Below are 26,070 nucleotides of genomic sequence, written 5' to 3' on the forward strand. Positions count from 1 at the left end.
TTATCTTGTTTTTTCCTGGGAGCCAAGGTTGAAACCTGTCGCTGTTGAGTAAAAAATGACATAGACTCACCAGAAGGCTGGTTTGCCAGCATCTTGCTTTACTTCAAAATTCTCTCCTTTATACACTGTTCTGATACAAGACATACCAGATTGGTCACTTAATCAGTACATTTCACCTGATTGGCTAATTAAAAAAAACACCTTTCTTATCAACAATCTTTGAGAAAAACAGGAAAACACCACCTGCAGGTTGTTTATAATAACAAGCTATCATTGTTTCTCTGTGACTCCCTAAAGTCTCACAAGCCAATCCTGGGAAAACTTATCTAGTATTTTGCACTCTGACCGGGCTGGCACATCCACAGGTCCCCCTTTTTGTTTAAAGGAGGAGGCGGTGTTTGTAGTCCTTTGAGGGGCCCCTTGCAGGAAGGAGAACAAACACAGCTCCAGAGGTTCCTCTAGCAGTTGCTAGTTATCAATCAGAACCAATCAATTGGATGCCAATTTAAAATGGTCGGAGAGATCAGATCTTGTGATTCTCTCTTATAAGAAATACACTATCAATCTTAAAATCAGTTACCTATTCTAATACAATCTCAATACTCAGTCTAATATAGTAACAACTTATCATTAATTTGTTCAAAGAAGTGACAGTCTTAGCCTGTCAACAGTCCTTTTTCAGAAGCAAAGAAAGGATGAAATGTTCACTCCCCACTCATGGAGGGGCCATCTGATTGATGGTCGTCATCTTGATCATCATTCGGAGGTTGCCTGTTGGCCACAATCTGTTTTTGCTGTTGCAAATCAGGGCAGACACACCTCGCAGGTACCCATCATACCCCAGTATCTGTGGAAACACATGCATACCTGCGTCCGCAAGTGATAAGGTCATACGGGCTCTCCCACTTATTAGTGGCTAGGTCCCGTATCTGGACTTTCGCTCGAGGAAGGTGCGTCTCACCTGAAGAACGCAACTAGAGAAAATAATTTAAAATGACAGGGTTCTCTGAATTCTGTGGCACTGTAAGGTGGTTGATTGTATATAGAGCTTTTTCCAATTCCAATTGACTGTGGGGGTTTCTCCAGGCATCCCCCTTTTTTTTTTTTCTGTCGATTGAAGGCACCATGAAGGCAAACTTTGGTTTGTCATCAGGATGCAAAGGAATTGTGAAAAAACAATCCTTCAAATCAATCATCAAGATCTCTCACGCCACAGGGATCATGGTGGGTGAGGGCATACCAAGCTGCAATGCCCCCATGCTTTCCATCACTGCATTAATTTCCCGGAGGTCCTGTAGCAGCCTCCATTTCCCAGATTTTTTCTTTATCATAAAGACGGGAGTATTCCAGGGACTCAGGCTCAATGTGTCCCTGTTGAAGTTGTTCCTGAACCAATTAACAAAGGGCAACCAATTTTTCTTCTATCAGGGGCCACTGATGAACCCAAATGGGCTCGTCCACCAGCCACCATAAAGGCGGCGTAGGATATCTTTCGCCCTTCAACACAGTGGCCCCAATTAAAAATCCGTCCCAATTTGCACTCCCCAGGCAGCCAATACATCCCGCCCCCAGAGACTGATTGGAGTTGGAATGACATAGGGCCAAACTGCAGCTGTCTGCCCATTCACATTACTGATCAGCACAAACCCTTGGCTCACCAAGGTACATGCGGCACCCCCCCCCCCCTCACTACTGTTGACCCCATGGGAGCCAAAGGCCAGGTAGAGAGGGAGATGACTGTCACATCCGCCCCTGCGTTGATTAAACCTTGAAGCCCAATCTTCGGTGGGTGGACACCTGGTAGGGTCAGGGTATACACCATCTGGGGTCACTGAGCAGAAATGTCTGCAGACCAGAGGGCCTGTGGCAGTCCCGTGGATCAGAAGCCACCACTCCCACGAGTCTGCTGGTCAGTCCTGGGGACACATGATTGAAAAAGCACAAGTTGAGCAATCTGAGTTCCTGCTGGAATAGTGACGAGGTGGTGGATGTGAAAACTGTAGCCCAAATTTGGCCTGAAAAGTCAGAGTCAATGACACCTGGGTGAACAAAGATTCCTTGGCAGGTGACACTAGATTTTCCCACAAGCAGCTCACTCAGTCCTTGTCCCAAAGGTCTGAACACATCCAAAGGAACCTTATATTCATGACAGGATTCTAAGATGACTGCGGTGGCGGTACGTACATCCACCCTGGCAGAGCCGTGGGTGATGCCTCCGAGCTGACTGGGCAGACCTGAGCCGGTGCCATGCTCTGAGGAATCACTTGTGTCAGAGTGCAACTCCTCTGTGCGCTCATCCTCCTGTTTCCCGGGCCTATAAAAGTTGGCCATTGGCATGAAATTGAGACTTACATTGGTTTGAATAATGACCTGCCCTTAGGCATCTAGAGCACAAGAAAGTAGCACCTGGCCCTGTTTATTTGCATGTTCCTTGCTTTTTCTTGCCCTTATTTTTGTTCTTCTTCTTCTGTTGTCCACCCCCTGAGGGTATCTGGCCTGGATGTAAAGCAACTGCCAGAGCAGACATCCTGTGGTCTACAGAACCTGTCTTGGCACATGCATTGACCTTGTCTGTTAGCGTCGGGTTGCCCTGGAAGAGCATCTATGATCTTCCGGCACTCACTGTTTGAGTTGTCCCGAGCTAACTGCTTGCATAAGATCTGCCTTAAGGTATCATCCTCAATCTGTTTCTCCAGGGCAGCTGCAAGCTTCTCGGCAAATGGCAAAAAAGGCTCACCTGCTCCTTAAGTTATTGATGTATACTGTGGTCTGAGGGAGGCCGTCTCAATAGTGTTTAACAGTGCATTCAACGCTACCCTTTGACTCTGCTCAAGAACAGCAGAGTCCCAGGTAGCCTGAAAATCAGGATTGGAAAAGGGCTGTTCTCCGAGGAGAGCATCCACCCCCATGCAATACCTAGGATCTCCCTGAGGCAAAAGCCTGTTGTTTGCCACAACCCTTTCAGCAGCCTGCCTCCAGTTGTCCAGATAAAACCCCATATTGCACAGGCTGGAACAGTGCCTGAGCAATATGCCTAATATCAAATGGAGCAAGCAGGTCTGAGTTTAGCACTCTGAGAGCCTGCATAAATTGCACGGAGCCAAAGCCATATTTTGCAACCTTCTCTTGCAAATCTTGGACCACCTGCCAGGCAATCACATCATGCCTGTTGGCATGTCCTGAATTTGGGATAGCTTTATACACGGGAAAAGCTTGCATCTCTCCTTGTGGCAGAACATGGTCTCCCTGAACCACCTGTGTCTCCTCCACAGATGCCAAATGAACTGTTTGACCAACATCTGTGGCCCCTTCCCCCAGATCTAGTGTGGTGTGTCAGCTGCACACTGTGGCGTTCCAACCCTGTCCAACAGGCCCCAATCCCCAGCTTCTGAAGCTCACGTCTTAACTGCGTCCCAAAAGCTGTGAGGGTTCTTGGGGCACATGGTCACCTGACAGGGGGGCGAAGTCCAGAGATTATGCAGGGACAACGACTTCTCCTGTCAGTGCTGGCATTCTGCCACCAGGGCACACCCCCACCCGGGGGATAGCCGTTGGCATTCATCGCTGTCGCTGTCTCCATCCAGGGATGGGGAGGACTGCCTGCGGGTGGCAGGGGGTGGTGGGTCGGCCGACGGCTCCGGAGTCAAAGGACCGACTGCAGACTGCAAAGCCGAAGGGCCAGTTGCAAGCCTAGATGCACGGGGGCCAGCCACTGGCTGTGCCATGGCCAGGGGCCCAGCTGCAGGTGGTGCAGCTGGAAGCGGTGGGGGGGGCGGGGCAGCCGCAGCCAGCAGCACTACTGCCGCCACCATGGGCTGCAGTGGCAAAGGTGTAAAAGACATTAAGTCAACCAAGACAGCCGCCGTGCCGGGAGGAAAAGGCGGTTGTTCTGCAACCAAAGATGGGGGAGCGAAAGGGGACACAGCTCCTGTTGTGTGATTTACCCTTTGGAGAGACGGTGCTGATGCAGCAGGCACAACTGCTGTGGTCTGTGCCGGCACCACGGAAAAGGAGGGGGAAGCCGGCGGGGGGTGTGACATTGGCTTGAACAAACACTCGCTGGCAGGTGCTGACGATGGGCGAGGCCGGTACAGCTGTGCAGGCTCTGTGGCTGACGACAAGGGACCTGACGGAGCAACCAGTGTGATCGTGACGAGTGCTGATGGCGGAGCTGATTCCCCCCTCACCTGCAATGGGGGTGGGGGGGGAACTGGAGTTGGGAACTGCAGCTCCTGCCCGCCATGAGAGAGTCGGTCCCTGGTGTGCAGGGGGGGGGCAAAGGTGGGACCGGCTGGTGGGTCCAAGCGGCTTGTGGGGCTGGGCGAGGCCGTCCCCCAGCACCCCACCGAATGGAGGAAGGCATCACTGGTGGCCGGAGCGGGGCTGGCTGCCACAGCGGCTTGCCAACTACTCTTTGCAGGAAAGGGGAGAACCGACCTGTCAGCCGCAGCGGTGATAGTCTTGGCGCTCCCAGTGGCGATGGAGGGGCTGAAAGCGGCATAGATGGAGACGAGCCGTCCCCCGGGTGCAGCCGAGAGATGGCTATCGCTCTCAGCGCCATTGGTGTTGCGGGAAGAGGAGACGGTGGCCTCACAGAGTCGTAAGGACAAGGACTTGTTGGTGGAACATAATCTCCAGACAAGAGATAGGTTCTGTAATATATGTTAGAAATAATTCATGCTATAAAAGAATGTATTTTATAAAGATTGTAAAACCCAAACAAGTCTCTGACCACAAGCAGCCTGAGAGGCAGATGTCTATTCAAACTCCAAAATTCCTGGAGATGGCCAGATAACGATCGGCATTTAGCTCAAGAATAAACGTACCCAGCACGATGATCACCATTACCCCGAGTCATCAGAAAACGCCTAAGAGCAATCATCACCCTGTGGATAACATCGACCAAGATAGCTGAAGTCGCCAAAAAGATACATGTGAATACATGACTTCCCGGGATTCAATCAACACTGGCTATCAACCAGGAAACGGCGATTGTCCAGCTCTGCACAGTGAAAGAACAAACTATGAATATGCAGAGTTACAAAAGAAACTTGGACTCCTTTGCCTCGGGCATAATAAACTGTATAAAACAACCTTGCAAGAAGCGGCTCTCATGAACAGGGGGATTCGATGCGATAGAGGTTGGATCCAGGTTCACCCAGCACCGATCCCGGGCTCGACGCTGTCTCTTTGGCTGTGGTGGTTTTGAGGACCGTATTTTGGTCGCGGAAAAAGATAAATAAATCTTTTCACAATTTTTGATAATTTGGCTTTCAATTGATCATTTACAACAATTCTGGTGACCCCGACGTGATTTGAATTTGGGGTTTGGGGACCCCTCTCTCATCAGGAGGAGCTCCACTGATTTCAGCGGCCTGACAAGATTGGGAGTCAGCGAAACCAATCAAACACTGAACCGAAGCCAGAACCACTGCCAAAGAGGGATAAAACGGGCCCATAGCTCTCGGAAACTAGGAGCGATCGGATGTGGGATCTCTGAGGCTGCGGTGCTTTTTTTTCACTCGGAAAATCAGCGTGCATGAAGAATCCATGCGGGAAAGGAACCGTGAGTACCGTGTGGTTGAGTGGGGTGTGATAGAGTGTGTGTGAGACGTGATTCTATCATGAAGTGAGTGTGGACCCCATGATTGCAGTTACACTCTCCCATGAGGGAAGTGGTTGGTCAAGGGGGAAGCAAGCGCTTTTTCTTGTCACACGTGGGACCTGGGACTCGTAGAGAGTTCAGGGGATCGATCACGGTTGGGTCAGGAGGGGAAAAAGGTTCCAAAAATATTTCGGGAGCCGGTCCGCCTTCTCATCCGGAGAATCAGGTAAGAGAGCTCGATACCAGTCAAAAGACTTGTGGAACGGTTCTCCGCATGGCTGAGTAGACTGGTAGTATTTCACAGACTTAGGAAATCAACATCGGACAAAGACTTGGGACTTGAGTTGAGAATCTCAGCTGAAGGACACAAGGTGAGAAAATTAGCGAATGGGGTGTTTTTTTGGAAAATGGGATTGAGAAAGAGTAAGTGCGAGAAAAAGCCCCAGGAAAAACCTCCTCAAGATCCCAAGAAGGTCCTGCCTGAAATCCTGAGGGGAAGCCTGTTGGGATGGATGTTAGAACACTGGGACGACAGCCGCAGGAGGGTGGGAAAGTCCAAGGAAAAGATTATACAATTTTGTATGGAAAAATGGGGGGGGAAGGAGATTGAGAAATGCGTGGTTTGACCAGTGTTCTGCACTTTTGAGATATGGACGTGTGAATCCCTGTACAACCACCTAGTCGATCACTGCCCGCAGGATTTTGAGGAAATTGAGTACACTGAGATGTGGAAATACGCTTGTTCGAGGTTATACCCGATCAGAGCTCTCAGATGCTCAGCAAACCTGGGCAAGGAGTGGGAACCGCTGGAAAACCTTCCACCTCCCTACCTTGTCCCTCCACTCCAGCCCATGCCAGCCCAGGTACCTCCGGTGCCCGCATTGCCTCCCAAGGCATCGATCCCGCAGGAACAGGCTTTGGCGCCACCACTCCCACCGGAGCTGGCTGCAGCACCTTCTCTCCCACATGGGCAGGCAACAGCTCCTTTGCTCCCATGTGAGCAACCCCAGCCATTGACCTTTCCCAAGACTGAGGAGAAACAGGTATTTTCCCCAAAGAAAGCAAACTCTCCTCCAGCCCATCGAACGAGGTGGAGAACAAGGAGGGCAACCACTGGAGACAGTGATAAGGAGGAGGAAAAGCCCGGTGTCGTCCCTTTATGGGAAGTACTGACAACTCTGGGTATTATCAGCTTCATACATGCGCCGATCGACACCGAGGACGTGAGGGCTTTCAAGAAAGAGATGGGGAAACTGATGGACGATCCTTTGGGGGTGGCAGAAAGACTAGATGAATTTCTAGGAACCAGCACCTACACGTACAAGGATCTCAATGCGATCCTGAGGTTGCTGTTCAACAACAAGGAGAGAGAAATGATCAGACAAGCCGCAGTCAGGGATTGGGAGAACAGGAATCCCTAGGGGGAGTGAGGGGATCAGAGGTGGCCGGACCAAAAGCCATCTTGGAACGCCCAGACTGAGGAAGGGAGGCAGAAAATGATAAATTTGAGAAATATGATAATACAAGGTATTAGGGAGGCTGTGCCAAAGGGACAAAATATGAGCAAAGTACTCAGGGAATGCCAGGGAAAGGACGAAACCCCCACGGAATGGCTGGAAAGGCTCCGAAAGAGCCTGAGAATGTATTCCGGGACGGACCTCAATTCTCCGATTGGGGCAGTTTTGCTGAAGACCCAATTTGTGGCGAAATCATGGGAAGACATAAGGAAGAAATTGGAAAAGATAGATGGATGGCAAGACAGGGAACTGCAGGAACTGCTCCGGGAAGCCCAGAAGGTCTACATGAGAAGAGACGAAGAAAAGCAGAAGATTCAAGCGAAAGTGCTGGTGGCTGCAGTAAGGGAAGCACAGAAACTGGAACAGTCAGATACTCGGCAAAAATGGTGCCGGCAAAGAAGCAAAATCCTTCCCAAGGAAAGGGTTCGAACAACCAGAAGAAGGACATCGAGTGCTACCACTGCAAGCAAAAGGGACACATTTGGTGGAATTGTCCCAACAAGGTCAAGGATCAAACTATGTTTCAGGAAGATTAGGGGTGTCAGGGGCTTTTCAGTTTGGGGTCCGGAACACAGAGGGAGCCCTTGATAAAATTGAGAGTGGGACGCCACAGGCAGGATATTTGGTTTTTAGTAGATTCCGGGGCTGAACAGACCATGGTGCAGCTGTTACCACGAGGGTGCTCTCTGAGCGATGATGCAATGATGGCAATTGGAACAAAAGGGGAACCTTTTAAGGTTCCGATCATAAAGAATGTCGAAATAGAGACAGAAACTAAAAAGTGTATAGGAAATATGTTATTAATAAAAGATGCAGACTTTAATTTGCTGGGACGGGATTTGATGGTGGCATTGGAAATTGGTTTAGCAGTGGAAGATTCCCAGCTCAAGGTGAGATTGTATAAACTCACCACCCAGGATGAGGAGAAAATCGATCCAAAGGTTTGGTATGTCCAAGGGGAGGCCGGGAGGCTGGACATAGAGCCAATCCACATTGAAATTGAAAGGCCAGAAGACCCCATTCGGGTCAAATAGTACCCCATCCCCATGGAAGGGAGGACGGGACTGAAACCGGTGATCGACCAATTGATAAAGAAAGGAACGTTGGAGCTGTGCATGTCCAGGCATAAAACCCCGATTTTGGCAGTGCGAAAGACGAATGGTAGCTACAGGCTAGTGCAGGATTTAAGGGCTGTGAATCAAAGGACTAAGACACTGTTCCCCACAGTCTCGAACCCTTACACCCTGCTGAATAACATCTCTCCCGAGGACACGTGGTACAGTGTGATCGATTTGAAAGATGTTTTCTGGACCTGTCCTTTAGCAGAGGACAGCAGACATTACTTTGCATTTCAGTGGGAAGACCCAGAAATGAACAGGAAGCAGCAGCTCAGATGGACATCGTTACCTCGGGGCTTTGTTGATTCCCCAAACCTTTTCAGGCAAGCACTCAAACAAGTGCTGAGTCACTTTGTACCAGCAGAGGGAACGAAATTGCTACAATATGTAGATGATTTGTTGATTGCAGGTCCAAGGGAGGAGGTTGTGAGGATGAGTACCATTGAACTTTTGAACTTTTTAGGGGAAAAAGGATTGAAGGTGTCTAAGTCGAAGTTGCAGTTCACAGAGCCCGAGGTCAGATATTTGGAACATTGGTTAACCAAAAGGAAAAAGAAGTTGGATCCTGAAAGGGTGGCAGGGATTATTGCCCTGCCACCCCCACGGACAAAACTGGAAGTTAGGCAATTGCTGGGGTTGTTGGGAAATTGCCGGCAGTGAGAAGGTGAAGTTTTTGTATGAAAAACTCACCACGGACAGAATCAAATAGACAGAAAAAGATGAGGAAGAATTCAGGGGAGTCAAGGAAGCGCTCACAGCAGCACCAGTGCTGAGCCTCCCGGATGTGAGACGGCCATTCCAGTTGTTCATGGATGTGAGCAATCACACAGCACCTGGTGTGCTGACACAGGACTGGGCAGGGGTCAGGAAACCGGTAGGTTACTTGTCTAGGCTTTTGGACCCTATTAGCAGGGGCTGGCCCACGTGCTTGCAAGCGATTGTAGCTGTAGCATTGTTGGTGGAGGAAGCCAAGAAAGTAACTTTCGGAGCATCTTTGGTAGTATTTGCACGGCACAATGTACAGGGTATACTACAACAGAAGGCAGATAAATGGCTCACGCGTGCTAGATTGCTGAAGTGTGAGGCCATTTTGATTCACTCACAGGATTTGGAATTGCGGACAACAACCGTGCAAAACCCGGCTCAGTTCTTGTTTGGGGAAGCTTCGGAGGAACTCATCCACGATTGTGTGGAAGCGGTCGAATTGCAGACGAAGATAAGAGCAGATTTGGAAGAAGAAGAATTAGACAAAGGGGGAAAATGGTTTTTAGATGGCTCAAGCAGAGTGATCGAAGGGAAAAGGAAATCAGGATATGTAGTCGTGGACGGGCAAACAGGGAAAGTGATAGAAGCAGACCCCCTGAACGTGGGTTGGTCGGCACAGGCTTGCAAACTGTACGCAGTTCTAAGAGCCTTGAAAGGACTGAAGGGAAAGAAGGGAACAATTTTTACAGACTCTAGGTATGCCTTTGGGGTGGTTCATACCTTTGGGAAAATTTGGGAAGAAAGGGGGTTGATCAACACACGGGGATGGGGACTGATGCACGGGGAATTGATCTGGCAAATTCTGGAAGCAATAAGGGAGCCGGAGGAAATTTTGGTTGTCCATGTAAAGGGACATCAGGCAGGGATGCAGTTCCGGACCCGGGGAAACAACTTGGCAGACCAGGAGGCCAAAACCGCGGCATTGATGATGGTAAGTACCCCAGAGATCAAAGGGATCGAGGTCCCCGATGACCCTCCTCAACCCTCCCCAAAGGAGATTGAAAGTTATGAGAAGACTGGGGGAAAATTGTAGGAAGGTAAGTGGAAATTACTGGATGGGAGAGAACTAGTCTCTAAAGGTTTTACCAGGAGAATTTTGAGGAGACTGAACCAGTGAACATATTGGGGGGCTCAGGCCCTGGCTGAAAAGTTTTTGAAATTTTTCGGGTGCAGAGGAATTTATGAATTGGCCAAACAAGAGGTACAGGGATGCCTGATCTGCCAGAAAATTAACAGAACAAAGGCAAGACAGGAAATCTTGGGGAGTTGCCCCATTGCGTACTGACCTTTTGAAAGAATTCAAGTCGATTTTACTGAATTTCCCAAGGTGGGAAGGTTCAAATTTGTGCTTGTAATAGTAGACAAATTGACCCATGGGGTGGAAGCTTTCCCCAGTCCAAGGGCAATGGCTCAGGCAGTGTCCAGGAAATTGCTGGAAGAAATTGACTCAGATCAAGGGACTCATTTTACCTCTAAGATTAAGCAGATGGCAGAGGCACTGGGCATTCGATGGGAATACCACACCCCGTGGCATCCCCAGAGCTCGGGACAAGTTGAAAGGATGAATCAGACTTTGAAGGCGCAGTTGTCTGAATTAATTTTAGAAACCCGGATGTCCTGGCTGAAATGCCTCCCTCTTGCCTTGCTTAATATCAGGACAATGCCTCATTCAGAGATGGGGCTCTCACCCTTCGAAATGCTATATGGGATGCCATATAATCACGGGATGCCGGTGGGACACCCCAGATTGGAGGACAGCCAAATTCAACCATATTTAGTAGCGATAAACAGAAATTTACAGGAACTGAGAAAACAGGGGATAAGTATCTCAGAGCGCCCCTCTGAGATTTGCTATCCACAAAATTCAACCGCGTGACAGAGTACTTGTGAAAGTATGGAAAGATGTACCCCTCTCCCCTCACTGGTAAGGCCCCTTTCTTGTCCTTCTGACAACAGACACAGCCATTCAGACAGCAGAAAAAGGTTGGACACACACATCCAGAATGAAGAAGGTCGAGCATCAGGAGGAGGCTCCTGAGTGGAGGGTCTCCTCTTCTCCAGGAGACCTGAAGATCAAGCTCCAATGTCCTCATAAATGACCGATGGTGAACATTTAGGTTGTATACTGTCAGATTGTGTATGCTATCCGTTTGTACACTTCAAGTGTGAATATTGTCAAGGGGATTTTGTTATACATTGCAGAAGGGGCAGAGGCCAAAGGGATTGTGCACCCAGTGTCTGGAAGAGGACCTTGAGCTGACTGACCGTATTCTAGCCCTAGCCACAAATTTAGGAATTATCGAATTAGACTCACAAGAGTGGTTCCACATTTTTCAGAATGGAGTGCATGGAAAACTCAAATCTAAGACAGAGATTTTAGATGTGGAGTGTCGGAAGTCAATCAAAGTACCGTGCAGCTCAGATGCTGTCAAGATCTCAAGGTGGGGCACCTTTAAGAGGAGGTATGCAGCAAGGTCTGAGAATGTATTCCCAGAAGAATACTCCTGCTGCTGCAAAAATGGTCTTCCTCGCCTCTGGTGGCACCCTAGGGGGCGGAGGCAGAGAAGTATGCCTGGTGGTAATCCTGATTGGCCTGAGCCTAGCCATGTGCGGGACGCAGACTCTGCACGCTGAGACCCTGATCCATGACGGAAACCAGAGTTCCATGGATGAGTGTAGTAAGTGCACTCAGATGGTCCCAATTGAGCAAAGGGACAGGGGGATCTCAGCATACCAAGACCCAGAGGAATGAATCAGGAAGTCTGGCAGGTACTGTTTGATAAACGGCACTCGGGTCAAATTGTGCAGATCAGGCAAAGAGATCTTGTGTTTAGATCTGAAGGCTGGGACACAGAATGGGCAGTCAGACAAGCACCAACACCGAGTACTGAAAAGGAATGTAGAACCAATGTCGATCCCCATTTGCAGTCAATGTAACCGAACAATGTGGGTTGGGGGAAAGACAGAATCAATTTTTGTAGCATATCACCAGGTGAATCCATTGTGTTATGACAATTCGAAACTGGGAATGTGCATGATGAACGGGAAAATGTACTGAGTGGGAAGAAATATAAAATTTGATAGCAAATTCACCCTGAACAGAGAGCCAATCATATTGGACTTAGCACAGACAAACGATGATAGAGTCTGCCTGCAATATGATAGGGCTGTCTGTTGGAATCGATCTTGAGGGCAAAATGAGAGAGATTACTCAGGAACTGGAAAGGAGGGAGTCAGAACTGAGAAAGAAAAGGGTGGAACAGGAAAGATTGAAAACTTTGGGCGAGCAGTAAGAACAGCTCAAGAAACAATACGTTGATGGGGAACTACCTTCCCCAGACCGGAACTTATTCATTGATTTAATGAAGGAAATTGCCACGGAATTGGGCTTGTCAAACTGTTGGATTTGCGGGGGGCTGAAATTGGCAGAGAAGTGGCCTTGGAAGGGTGAAGTTTTGGCTCCGGAACAGCTTTTGAAATGGGACAACCCAAGGGTCTCAAAATTGGCACAGAGACCTGAGGGATGGATGTTGGATCAGCGAGTGATTGGGACGATCTGCATCAGTCGAGAAGGGAAAGAATATACTGAAATGGTGGGATACACACTGTGTATAACCACTCTTACGGTAAATTCGAACAGCAAGAGCAAAGTCTGGCAACCAGAACCTCCTACAGGGTACTGGAGTCAGAAGAATGAAACAAATTGTGATTGGAATAGTCAAATAGGACTTTGCTGGGTCAAGAGTCCCGGAGCTAATCCTTACCAATCCTTGGCAGGCCTGAGACAATATTGGGGAGACCCAGGGAAAACTAATATCAGATGGAATTTATTGGATTTGTGGAAAGAAAACATACAGTGAGTTACCTCCAAGGTGGAAAGGATCATGCACTTTGGGCATGATACGGCCAGTTTTCTTCACTCTCCCCCGAACAAAATGTAACCTACTAGGGGCTCCTCTGTATGAGACCTTGAGGAGGGAGCGAAGAAGCTTGAAGAAAATAATACCTGTCATAAGTGGCAGGCAAACTTGGGGGGAGGAGGAGTGGCCAGCAGCAAGGATAATTGATTATTATGGGCCTGCCACATGGGCTCAGGACAGAAGCTATGGATATAGGACTCCAATCTATCTACTGAACCGGTTGATCAGGCTGCAGGCAGTGGTGGAAATTGTGTCAAATCACACCTCAAAGGCCCTGGATTTGTTGAGTCGACAGCACACTCAGGTACGAGCCTTTGTGTACCAGAATCGAATAGCTTTAGACTATTTGCTGGCCAAAGAAGGGGGAGTGTGTGGAAAATTCAATTAATCGGAATGTTGTATTGAAACTGATGATTATGGGGAAACCATAAGAGGATTGGCAGCCGAAATTAAGAAAGTGGCCCATGTCCCAATTCAGAAATGGAATTCGATCTTGCAGTCATCTTGGTGGGACAGATTATTTGATGGGGTCTGGTGGAACAAAATAATGGTTTTTGTGCTGTGTTCAGTAGCGGGAATCCTATTCCTCCCGTGTCTAATTCCTTGTTTTATTAGACTGATACACTCCGTGGTACAGGGTATGCAGATAGCTGTAGTGCCCGTGGACCTGGAGTTGGCTTCCGGAAACAACATGTCCAAGATCATGAGCCTGGGAGAAGGGAAGTGTGCAAGCAATGCTGCCAAGGTATTGGCAAAATTTGAGAAACAGGTCAAAACAAATGGGAACAATTATAATGGTTATCAGGGAATCCCGCAAGGAGAGCATGGAATGAGAATTTAATAAAGCCTTCTCTATGTAGGAGATCCTAAAGGTGGAGGGTAGAAGTAGGAAGTAAATAGATACTAGTAATTTGGGATGTAGAGGGAGCATGAATTAATGGGTTGATATTAAAGGGGAGGGATTGTAATATATGTTAGAAATAAATCATGCTATAAAAGAATGTAATTTATAAAGATTGTGAAATCCAAACAAGTCTCTGACCACAAGCAGCCTGAGAGGCAGATGTCTATTCAAACTCCAAAATTCCTGGTAGACGGCCAGATAACGATCGGCATTTAGCTCAAGAATAAACGTACCCAGCGCGATGATCACCATTACCCCGAGTCATCAGAAACTGCCTAAGAGCAATCATCACCCTGTGGATAACATCGACCAAGATAGCTGAAGTCGCCAAAAAGATACATGTGAATACATGACTTCCCGGGATTCAATCAACACTGGCTATCAACCAGGAAACGGCGATTGTCCAGCTCTGCACAGTGAAAGAACCAACTATGAATATGCAGAGTTACAAAAGAAACTTGGACTCCTTTGCCTCGGGCATAATAAACTGTATAAAACAACCTTGCAAGAAGCGGCTCTCGTGAACAGGGGGATTCGATGCGATAGAGGTTGGATCCAGGTTCACCCAGCACCGATCCCGGGCTCGACGCTGTCTCTTTGGCTGTGGTGGTTTTGAGGACCGTATTTTGGTCGCGGAAAAAGATAAATCTTTTCACAATTTTTGATAATTTGGCTTTCGATTGATCATTTATAACAGGTTCCATGGGGAGTCCCCACACCTCCCGCTGGCCCTCGCTGAGCCAGAGAAAAGACGGCAACTGCCCGGTCTGGCGATCTTCCCCCGGGGGGTGCAGCGCCCCTAGAGGCAACACCTCCACCCTCCGAAATCCCCATTTCCGACTCGCATTCCCCCTGGATGTGGGCTTGGAAGGCACGGAACAGGCGTCCCCATACAAGCATAAGTGGACGCATTGCAGAATCCCCTTTAGAAATCTCTCCCAAGAGCCGGTGGTCCAATGCCTCCCACAATTGCAGACTAAAAGCAGCATCCACATTCACCGGAAAGTCAGGAGACTTGGCCCATGTTAAGAGAGTGCAGAGTGAATCATCTGACACAAGGACTCCCATTAAGGAAATCATGTCCCTCCACACAGTTACAATCGTGTCTTCTTCCTTAGAAGCGTGACTTCCCATCACGGAAACACCTGCCCCCAACCCCCAGCAAAAGTATGGACTGTCTGCTGCACTGGGGAATTCGTCCCTGCCCGTTCTTCTAAGCTATCAGGGCAAAACCACGATCCCAGTCCCTTCCAGGAGGAAGCAGGGAAAGGTTGTTACCTCTCGGGGGGAACAGAGGGTGTCCGGATGCTGGCGGACTGCGTGGGTGCCACAGGGTCCCGGCAGAGGTCCGGCAGGGATCCAAAGTGCCTCCATCCGTCCCATGAACCATGAGGGGCCGATTGATGTGAAAAACAGTGTGGTCTGGTTCAGGTGTGTCGCTGTTGAGTAAGAAATGACACAGACTCACCAGAAGGCTGGTTTGCACAACATCTCGCTTTACTTCAAAATTCTCACCTTTATACACTGTTCCGATACCGATAGACCAGATTGCTCACTTAATCAGTATATTTCACCTGATTGACTAATTGTCACGATCCGTCCTTACGAACGGGGTTTGTGAAGGTTCGTGGATTGATCTCAGGGTGCAAAAAGAACCGACACGGTACAAGGGGGTTTGCAGTGATAATCAAAACAAATGCACCTTTATTGAATGACCACAGCAAAATGCGATAGAGAGATTAAGGGAGAGAAAAATATAGAGAAAGAGAGAGCAAAGAGAGAGAGAGGGGGATATAGCTACCAAACGTAGAGACAAAGTCCTTTGGTCCAGTCCAGTCGAGGATTCGCCTGTTACGTCGGGGAGATCTCAAAATCTCTAGCTAACTCAGAGGTTTTTATTATGATAATTCTTTTGAAAATTTTGAGGGGTGGAAACAGATACAGTAAGGAATAGATGTAACAGGTAGTCCGTGTTCTCAGCAGTAAACGAGAGCCATTGTTTTCTTGGTCCAGTGGTCACACCTGCAGGCAAACATCTCGCTTTGGTCAGCTTGCCTCCCCCCATGCACCTCCCCCGGGTTAGGGGTTTCAGTCCCAGTCCTTGGAAGGAGGAGAGGGGCCTTTTCACATGGGGGTTTCATGTCTCAGTCCTTGATGGAGAGGCTTCTTACATCTCAGTCTGTCTGTCACAGTGGTTGCAAACGAGTGAGAGGGGTCTTCTGCAGGGGACCACCCAGAACTCAGGAGAAGTCCAGCCAGGCCGAGAGGTGGGACAGCTTCCAAGGCTATTGTTGCAAAAAGGGCACGGTGCCCCTTTCTTTGGGCTCAGTGTAGCATACAGCAAACAACACCTGTGAAAACAATAGCTTAGCACTGTGCTCTCAGGTCTCAGGCCTGTGGCATGTGTAACTTTCTCCTACAGAGAAGACAGGGGGGTCTTCTCTTCACTGGTCCCCAAATGACGATCGTGAGGCAGATGAGGGAAAATTCAGACTCTCACACTAATTAACAAAAACACCTTTCTTATCAACAATCTTTGAGAAAAACAGGAAAACAGAGAGTAGGAAAACATCACCTGCAGGTTGTTTATAATAACAAGCTGTCATTGTTTCTCTGTGACTCCCTAAAGTCTCACAAGCCAATCCTGGGAAAACTTATCTAGTATTTTGCTCTCTGACCAGGCTGGCACATCCACAGAAACCAGCTCTTGGAGACACATTTTCATAAACAGAGTTTAGATCCTATCTGAGGGGGCAAGATTTAGAAAGGGATTGAACTGGGTGGGAATTGTCTTACCACTTATGTCTCTAATTGTGGATTTTTGTCAATTATGCTAATTTACTAAACTTATAAAACTGTATTCACCCCATACAGGGGGGGCAGGGGGGCATTAGGCATTTTACATATCTGCCCCTTGGAAGCCTCCTATAAAGACCTGCCTTTAAATAACCTCCTATACTAATATTATCTTGAAAATGTGTTGTTTTATTTCCAGGTCTTTGAGGCATCAATGGGAGTCATCCCATCATACCTCCACATTTCTGACATTGTCATAGTTTTCCTGCAGCACAATGGCTTCCAGGTCCTCCTGGTTTTGCTCATGCTGTGTGCATTGGTATAGATGCGATTCAGTTGGACTGTCAATCCCACCGCCTTTTTGGAGGAAGAAGTTTTAATTCCTCTGTTACTGTTTGCAGACACTTCCATGGTTTCTAACATGTCAAGAACACTTATCCTTGCTGCCGCATGGATCTTCATCCCCTACCTCTACTGATAGGGCAGACCAAAGGACCTCAATAGTATACTATCCCTCAAACAGTGGTGTGCTGCCCCATGTCTTATCTATAGTGTTCCTGGTTTTATCTCCTTCCAATACAGTTCAAAGCTCTCAATGAGCCCTGTTAACTCCTGAGCAAAGATCCTTTTCCCCCTTTGAGATGGGTGGACCCCATCTGTTGCCAGCAGGCACAATGTCAAGTAAACTGACCTGTTGTAGTGGTTTTGCATAGGAAGCACTCACGGAAGTGATGCAAAGAGAAAAGCTGATACACCTCTGTGAACACCCATGTAAAACATGGAAAATCCCAGGAACTCACGTTTCCGGTAGGCAAAGAGGTAACGGGGGCTGGGTGGCCCTTTGCCAGGGGGCTGGGCTCCTTCCCCCAGGGCGCCTGCTGCCCCCCCCACCATCAGCTGCTGGGCAGGGGAGGGGAGGCTGCAGAGCCGATGGCTGTGACTGCTAACATCTTGTTGTTTGCTAAGCCCTGCGCCCCCCCAGCCTGGGACCAAGCTGAGTCCACTGGCCCCCTGGAGCAGCCCCAGGCTGGGCCGCCTCAGCCAAGATTCTACCACCATTACCACCATTGAGATTCGCCCGCAACCACCTGGCAGGGTGTAGAAAGCTTTTTGGATAATTGGTTAGCTGAGAAAGGACATTTCGATGTGATACCAATGGATAAGGATAGGGGAAACAAGCTGGGAACTGAGCAACCAGTGTCCAATCACTGACAAAGGTCACAGTGACCTTCTCTGAAACGGGAAGACGGGGGAGAAAATCGCTTGCCAGAAAATGTAGTTATCTTAGGTAGAAAAGTTAGAAGAATGCAAACATAGAAGCAAAATAATTGTTAGAAGATAGAAGTAGGTGTGGTTGATCTAAGTGTGCTTTAACCAATAATGAGCTCAGCTTTTGCAATATGTATAAGCTTCATTAACACCAATATAAATATGTGTGGGGTTTCAATAAACTTCAGGATTTGCTATTCATCGCATATGGTGTGTCGCATTTCTCCCGCTGTTCACGACAAATGGTGACCCCGGACGTCTTTCTGCGGGAATAGCCACGGTCGGCGGCGTGAGCGAAGTCAGGTCCTATCGCAGCTGAGGACGGCAATAAGCACCGCTGAAAAAGGGAAGGTGCCGGCCCCAGGCGACTCCACAGGGGGGCCCGGCTGATACGTGCTGCCGGAAGCCTGAAAAGAGCTGCAAGAAGCACGCTGTTATCGTTTAACATGGATAAGGAAAGGCAAGCAGCATATGATTTATTTACTGATTTTCTACGAGGGCATCAGGTTAAGGGTATAGATTTACAGAAAGAGCTTCCTGGGTTGTTAGCTTATGGGTGTGCACAGGGGCTTTTTCGTAATCCGCACACGGTGCATGAATTGTCGGAGTGGCGTATATTTGGGGATAAGCTGTGGCAGGCAGTCATAGATGATGATAAGACCACGAGAAAGTGGGGGAAGTTATGGCGTGTCGTTCATGATGAATTGCTAAAATACCAGGCAGAGGAAAGAGCTGCCCGGCAGGCCAGCGCAGCTCATGAAAGGAACAGGAGTTATGGGGACTGGTTTGGTTCCCCGCTGCCTCCTGTTACACCCACTGTAAATCTGCCGCCGGCATCGCCTTCTACTTTAAACGGCAGTTCCCCACCCCCATCGGCGCCTGCTCTAAGCAGCACGGCCCCGCCAGCTTCGGCGCCTGTTTTAAGTAGCACCCCCTCACCGATTTCGGTTCCTGCCCCATATGGCGGTCTGCCGCTGGCACCGGCATCTGCAATAAGCGGCGGCTCCCCGCCAACCCCAGCCCCCGCTCCAGACAACGGCTCCCCGCCGCTACCAGTTCCTGCTTCGGGCAGCAGCCCCCCGCCTGCGTGTCCTCCGGCCGTGCCGTCCGCGCCGCCTGTCCCGGTGTCAAGCCCTACACCTCCTCCGCTTAATGGTTCGCTCGTCCCCGGGTCAGACAGTGACCTTGCAAGGGCCGTTGCTCAGCAGCGAAGGGAGGCATGGGCAGCGGTAGCTAAAGAATTTATGGACACGGGGGATGAGGAGGCAAGATCGGCTGCTATGGAAATGGCTTGCCCGGTGGTTTATTCTCCCGTGGCAGGGGGAGGATTTCAAGCCACAATAACTGCCCTGGATTGGAAACTGTTATCGCAGTTACGATCCACGGTTAGTCAATTTGGAGTAACTAGTGAACCTACAAAACAAATGCTGGATTACATCTGGGGCACTCAGGTTTTGCTGCCGGCAGATTGCAGGACGGTAATACGGCTCATTTTTACTCAACACCAACAGCTTTTGTTTAATGCCCATTGGCATGCGATTTGTAGGCAATGTGTCGCAGTGGTACGGCAACCAGGGGACCCGTTATACGGGGTGACCCTGGAGGAGTTAATGGGGTTCGGGCCGTTTCTTAGAACGGAGGCACAAGCATTAATTGGGCCCGAAAAGTGCAGGGAGGCTATGCGGTTAGCACGTTTAGCTATCGATAGAATTAAGGATCCGGGAGGAATTCCTTCTTACATGGGGATGAAGCAAGGTACGGAAGAGTCATTCGGAGCTTTTATAGACAGGGTAGCCAGCGCTATTGAACGAGCAGGAGTCCCTGAGTTCATGAAAGGGTCCATGCTTAAACAATGCGCTCTTCAAAACGGCAATCAGCTTACCAAGAATGTTATAAATACCCTGGGAGCTAATTGGTCTATAGAGGAAGCTTTAGAACGATTAGCTAATGTCCCGCTGGGATCACAGGCAATGTTAGTAGATGCTATTAAAGAGCTAGGGGTCGGGTTACAGAAGCAGGCAGAGTCTTCCCAAAACCAAGTACTGGCGGCCCTCGCCCCGCTCCAGGCAGCAGCAATCAATGCTCCGCGAGTTCCATCGACTAGCCGATTCAAATGCTACCAATGTGGAGGACTGGGACATGCGCGGCGGGACTGTCCCGCCGTCAGTGTTTGGTGTAAAGATTGCCGCCTGGACACCCACAACACCGGAGTCTGCAGACGCCGCTCGGGAAACGGCAGAGCCAGCGCGCCCGCCAGCTGCCGCGCCCAGACACAAATAGCAGCGGTCACAACTTCGGCTCAACCTGCCTCCAGCCCGCAACTGCCAGGAGCCTTGGACTAGACCTCGAAGCAGCAGCAACCGTGACTTTGATGACTACTCGCCCGGAAAAGGTTCCAACTGGGGTAAAAGGACCACTCATTATTGATGGATTACCTATGGGAGCTCTGCTTTATGGCGTTCCTCGGCTACGATGATGGGATTATTTGTTTTATCTGGAGTGATAGATGCTGATTACACAGGAGAGATTTCTATTATGGTGCATACTCTTTTTCCACCGATGCGGATCGAAAAGGGACAAAGGATAGCTCAATTAATTCCTTTGCAACAGTTGGCTAAAACTGTACCCCCTCGTCAGGCACAGTCCAGAGGAGAGCATGGATTCGGATCCACGGGGGGCCTTGCCTTTTTGACAATGAACTTAAATGAACGGCCAAAGAGCACTGTGATTTTGGACTATCAGGGCGAAAGGCAAACCTTGGAAGGACTGTTAGATACTGGCGCAGACTCCAGCATTGTGAGTCCGGATTTTTGGCCCCACAATTGGCCATTGCAGTCAACCACGATGCCAGTAACCGGAGTTGGAGGCCTGACACTTGCAAGGAAGACACCCATGCTATCTGTGACTGTTGAGGATAAAACTGTACGGGGTGTTTTGTCAGTTGTACCTTTGCCTCCTACTGTGCAGTGCCTTATCGGTCGGGACATTCTGGCTCAGATGGGTGTAGTCTTGACAAATGAACACCCTTTAGGCTAAGGGCCATTGCATGGACTTTCCCAATCCCATTAACCTGGACCACGGATGTTCCGGTATGGGTTAAGCAGTGGCCTTTAAAAAGGGAAAGTCTTGAGCAGGTTCACATGCTGGTATACGAACAATATAAACAAGGACATTTACAGCTGTCAACAAGTCCATGGAACACGCCCGTCTTTGTGATTAAAAAGAAGTCGGGAAAGTATCGCTTAATACATGATTTGCGAGCTGTGAATGAACAGATGGAGCCAATGGGAGCCCTACAACCTGGTTTACCTAACCCGGCTATGCTACCAAGGGACTGGCCACTTTTGATTATTGATCTGAAGGACTGCTTCTTTACTATTGCTCTGCATCCTCGAGATACTCGGAGGTTTGCGTTCACTCTGCCGTCTTTAAACAGGGCAGAGCCGGACAAGAGATTTGAATGGGTATCTCTTCCCCAGGGCATGCGGAACAGCGCCACCTTGTGTCAATTTTATGTCGATGCAGCTTTACAACCCTTGCGACATGCCTGGCCTGGCACAATCATTTACCATTATATGGATGACATTTTATTTGCACAACCGGAACCTTTTGCACGTCAACAAATTCAGGCAATACATGATGCTTTGAAGCTCCATGGACTGACTGTAGCTTCTGAGAAAATTCAGTTATCTGCACCGTGGAAATATTTGGGGTGGACACTTACTGATCAAATTGTTACCCCTCAGAAATTGCAATTAAACATTAAATTACATACATTGCATGATGTTCAGAAATTACTGGGGGACCTACAGTGGCTACGCCCCATTGTTGGTATCCCTAATGACCTCTTGGATGAGCTTCGACCTTTACTGAAGGGGACTGATCCGGCACAGCCTGTTCGTATAACCCCTGAGCAGGTTGAGACACTGCAGCAGATATTGGACTGTGTTACACAAGGCAGTGTTCGGAGACGTGATCTCGATCTTCCTATACAGTTGACAGTTTGGTGTGGACCAAAATTTTTGCTGGGTGCACTTACTCAGCATAACAGAAAAGCGGGGGAGACATGGGCCTTGGAATGGATATCTCCTCCACTTCAACAACATAAAACTCTTCTTCAGAAAATTGAAAGTTTAGCTGATCTGCTCAGAAAGGGCCGTGAACGGACAATACAGATTATGGGAAAGGAACCTGATCAGATACAGATACCAATGAAAAAGGATACATTGACATGGTATCTGGCAAACAGTATGGAGTTACAAGAGGCCCTGTTGGGAGCCGGTAGCGTGACTGCCACTGATGATATTCCCAATGTACCATTGAATTGGGTAGGACAATGGGGTTGGATTCAATGCCCAAAAAGATCACTGAAGCCCTTATCGGATGCTATAACTGCCTACACTGATGCAGGAAGAAAATCCAAAACTGCTGCAGTGACCTGGCGAGAAAAGGGACAATGGCATCATCACATACTCCGAGCTACTGAGGTGGACACTTTACAAACGATGGAGCTATTGGCTGTTGTATGGGCCATGATGCATTTCTCTGGACCTCTTAACATTGTAACAGATTCTTTGTATGTTGCAGGAGTGTGTGAGCGAATAGAGGATGCCTCTATAAAAGAGGTTCAGAACAAGAGGTTACATGAGCTGTTTATGCAACTACAGAGAGCAATTAAGCTAAGAAAGCATTCTTTTTGTGTTATCCATATCAGAAGTCATAAATGGAATATTGGTCTGGGAGAAGGTAACATGCGAGCAGATAAATTAGTCTCAATCACACAAACAACTCCGATTCCCAAACAAGCCATAGCCAGGGAGGCACACTCTATGTTCCACCAGAATGCAAAAGGCCTCCATAGAGAATTTCAGATATCTATGGAGGAGGCTCGGGCAATAGTCAAAGCCTGTCCTATATGCAGTCATCATAATGGAGGCTGTGGCTTAGGTCTGGGAGTTAACCCGAGAGGGCTGAGCACAAATGAGACCTGGCAAATGGATGTCACACATGTGGCAGAGTTTGGGAAGTTGAAGTATGTACATGTTACCATAGACACTTACAGTCATTTTATATGGGCCACAGCACAGACTGGTGAAAAAGCAGGGCAGGTAGAGAGACATCTCAGCAGTTGTTTTGCAGTAATGGGAGTGCCACAGCGCATCAAGACAGATAATGGGCCTGCTTACTGTAGCAAAAGAATAAAGCAGTTTCTGCAAATGTGGGGGATAGAACACATAACAGGCCTCCCCAATTCTCCTACAGGACAAGCGATTGTTGAGAGAGCAAATGGTACCTTGAAAAGATATCTGAGTAAATATAGGGATACCAGAGAGCCACAAGAGAGATTGTTAAAGTGCTTGTTTGTCTTGAACCACCTGTGTGTCTTTGGGGAAAATAAGGTTCCTGCTGTGATTCGTCACTATGTACATGAAACAGATGGTGTAAAGAAAGATGTATGGGTGAGATACAGGGATCCCAAGAGAGGACAATGGCAAGGTCCTGCTAAGGTGTTATACTGGGGCCGCGGATATCTTTGTGTTTCTACTCCTACAGGACCTTTGTGGGTACCTGCTAAGTGGACCCGAGCAGCTGTGTTTGATGGAACATCTCGACCGGCTGAGCGAAGGGGATCGTCAGCGGGTGGAGACGAAGCTACTGATCATCCTTCGACCGATACTTCTCAAACTGAAAGGACAGTGTGATGCTGCCATCGATCGAGCAGTTGATCGGTGCAAATCTCTTGATAACATATTAAGCTTGTATTCGATGATTTCTGAGTTGGAATTTGAGGGGCCTAGGAATTTAGCTTGTATTAAGTGTCAAGATAGACGTTGTACTGCATGGGTACTGCTTTTTTGTGGAGGTTGTCAGGAGACTAAGTGGGTACACCAAACTCGATTACCTGAGTTGTGGTGTGAAAGATGTGGCTTCTATTGGCGGTTTCATTCTTGGCACAGAGATCTTACATCGTTCACAGGACTGCCTGGTTTCCAAGGGTTACAATTGTATGAGTCCCCAGAACAGAAGATCCTCGCGTGGTTTAGGTGGGAAATACAACATTTAGTCAGACGTATTCTGGGGATATCTCAGTCCTGTATTTTGCAGACTAAGTGTGCTAGAAATATTCCTCTGGCACAGGCGAACGTGATAGGTCCTATTTTGGTGGGTCAGGATCCCAACCAAGTGTGGGAGGATTGTCTGAAAAGCTTAAAGGGGCTGAAGCTAAGGAGAAAGAGACGTTCTTAAGAGTTTGTGACAGGCATGATGGCCGAGTGGCCCAAAAGGGTGCCTGAGAAAATCAAGGAGGGATGGAAACTTTATGTTGTTGCTTTATCAATTTTTGCTTCTTTTGGGGACAGTGTAGACCATCAGGCATGGGCCCCACTGCAGCCCAAAACTAACATATGGGTCACCCTGGCAAACTTGACTAAACAGGAGACTATTTGCCTGTCACTATCTTCTCCTGGCAATCCATTCACAACCTGTTTGGTTGGATTACCAGCAGATCCCTGGCCGTGCCCTTTACATGTGCCAACTTGTAAGGTCAGCAATGCTAGGATGAGTGTGGACAATTGGGATCAGTGGATTTCCCGCTTTCCTCTAGCACCACAGGAGCCCCAAGAGTTAGAGTTGTTAGGGTCAGTGATGGCAGATGCATGCATTCATTTTAACCATAGAAGCCTGCTGTCAGTCAAGAACCATTCTAATGTTGTAACTTCCAGCATAGCTGTCTACCGGAATGCATCGGCCTGGTGCAGTTATACAACAAAGAGAGTGTCAGTCTCATCAAATGACCCTATTCAATTGCCAGCAGGATATTTCCTAATATGTGGAGACCGTGCTTGGGCCGGTATCCCATCAATGCTGCATGGGGGACCATGTACACTTGGACGGCTGTCTCTACTTACACCCAACATGTCCATGATACTAAACATGAGCCGCCGCCATCGTAGAGGCAGACGAATGGCTCATGCATTTGCAGCAGACTGCCGGGACGATGTAAAGTTTTGGTCCCCAGCGGCCATAGTTGCAGCATCTTTCTTAACCCCAGGGGTATCAGCAGCACGTGCTCATGCTATTTTAAATAGGTTAGGGTGTTGGCTTGCTAAACAAACAAATGCAACTTCTTTAGCGATTTCTAGTCTTTTGCTTGATGTAGATTCTATTCGCCATGCGACACTTCAAAATAGAGCTGCAATTGATTTTCTCTTACTTGCACAAGGCCATGGCTGTGATGAATTTGAGGGCATGTGTTGCATGAATCTCTCTGATCATGCACAATCTGTACACTCACAGCTCTCTGAGTTACGGAGGTTAACTGGGAACTTACAGGTGGAATCAGGCCTTGGTATTGATGGATGGCTCAAATCTTTAAACTTAGGATCATGGTTACGTTCTATTGTTAAGATTAGCATTGTAGTAGCTATTGTAGCTTTGTTGTTAGTATTAGTCTTGCCTTGTTTTTGTATATGCTTACAGAATATGGTGCGAAAGATGATAACTACCGCATTTAATCAAACCATGCTTGTTCAACAGAAAAACAGGGGAGATGTAGAGAGCTTTTTGGATAATTGGTTAGCTGAGAAAGGACATTTCGATGTGATACCAATGGATAAGGATAGGGGAAACAAGCTGGGAACTGAGCAACCAGTGTCCAATCACTGACAAAGGTCACAGTGACCTTCTCTGAAACGGGAAGACGGGGGAGAAAATCGCTTGCCAGAAAATGTAGTTATCTTAGGTAGAAAAGTTAGAAGAATGCAAACATAGAAGCAAAATAATTGTTAGAAGATAGAAGTAGGTGTGGTTGATCTAAGTGTGCTTTAACCAATAATGAGCTCAGCTTTTGCAATATGTATAAGCTTCATTAACACCAATATAAATATGTGTGGGGTTTCAATAAACTTCGGGATTTGCTATTCATCGCATATGGTGTGTCGCATTTCTCCCGCCGTTCCCGACAGCAGGGGAGAGGGGAAGCCATCAGCCCCCGCCCCGGCCACAGCCCCAGCCACCAGCTACTGGGCCCAGCCGGGCTCAGGTAGGCCCCGGGCTGGATGTTAACTCTGTCAGTGCTTCAATCCTCCCTTGAGTGAGATAAAACAACAAGATGCAAGCCTGTAGAGGAGCAACATGAAGACATCAAGGTCAGTGAAGAAGTCAAGTCCCAGATGGG

General features: G+C 48.4%; 1 long non-coding RNA gene across 1 annotated transcript; it reads left to right on the top strand.

Moving 5' to 3' along the window:
* Window positions 1-18,240: 18,240 nt before the first annotated feature.
* On the top strand, window positions 18,241-25,822 carry LOC136568529 (uncharacterized). Its single transcript, XR_010785236.1, has 2 exons — window positions 18,241-18,354; window positions 23,448-25,822. It is a non-coding gene; the product is annotated as an uncharacterized lncRNA (long non-coding RNA).
* Window positions 25,823-26,070: the final 248 nt, after the last annotated feature.

Source organism: Molothrus aeneus, chromosome W (assembly GCF_037042795.1).
Source record: "Molothrus aeneus isolate 106 chromosome W, BPBGC_Maene_1.0, whole genome shotgun sequence".
Classification (NCBI taxonomy): Eukaryota; Metazoa; Chordata; class Aves; order Passeriformes; family Icteridae; genus Molothrus; species Molothrus aeneus.